We start from the raw sequence: 720 nt of genomic DNA, 5'->3' as shown, positions 1-720 counted from the left end.
GTGGGTCTCTGTAAATTAGTTGTTTTCTAAATTCGAGAGTTACGGTGAACAAGGTGGTGGTGGTGCATGCCTTTAATCCCACCACCCAGGAACAAAACTCAGGTACAGCTCCTATTTGGAACATGATCAGTCCTATCACAGCAACACCCCAGTACCTGGTACCAACTTCTGTCCTAGTTAGGGTTCCATTGCTGTGAAGAGACACCGTAACCAAGGCAACTCTTATAAAGGTAAACATTAATTGGTGCTGGCTATAGTTTCAGAGGTTCAGGACATTACCATCATGGTGGGAAGCAAGGTATTCATGGCATGGGGTGCAGGCAGACTTGGTGGAAGATTCAAGAGTTCTATTCAACATCTTGTTCTGAAGGCAGCAGAAGGGGACTGGAGTTTGAAGGTTTCTGAGACCTTTAAGATGTTTTGAAGGTGTGAGAGAGGGGATTCCTTCTGAAACGTCAGCTGAGGAGGAAGGTCAGCTGGGTGCTCTCTCTGCTAGCAGGCTTTCACTGGAGCATCTAGCTTCTGTGTCTTCATTGGTAAAATCAAACAACTGAAATTTTGTTAAAAACAAATATCACCAGGTGGTGGTGGCACATGCCTTTAATCCCAGCACCTGGGGAGGCAGAGGCAGGCGGATTTCTGAGTTCGAGGCCAGCCTGGTCTACAGAGTAGGTTCTAGGACAGCCAGGGGTATACAGAGAAACCCTGTCTCGAAAAACA

At 46.8% G+C, this 720-nt stretch overlaps 1 protein-coding gene across 1 annotated transcript in view; it reads left to right on the top strand.

Moving 5' to 3' along the window:
- Positions 1-260: 260 nt before the first annotated feature.
- The window catches only part of LOC116069757 (zinc finger protein 791-like), an 8,183-nt gene continuing 7,723 nt past the window's right edge, over positions 261-720 (top strand). The window contains exon 1 of the mRNA XM_031340643.1: positions 261-298. The gene's annotated coding sequence lies outside the window, so the exon portion shown is untranslated. The remainder of the gene's footprint in view (positions 299-720) is intronic.

The sequence above is a fragment of the Mastomys coucha genome, unplaced genomic scaffold (assembly GCF_008632895.1).
Source record: "Mastomys coucha isolate ucsf_1 unplaced genomic scaffold, UCSF_Mcou_1 pScaffold22, whole genome shotgun sequence".
Lineage (NCBI taxonomy): Eukaryota > Metazoa > Chordata > Mammalia > Rodentia > Muridae > Mastomys > Mastomys coucha.
This window is presented reverse-complemented; position numbering and strand designations above follow the sequence as displayed.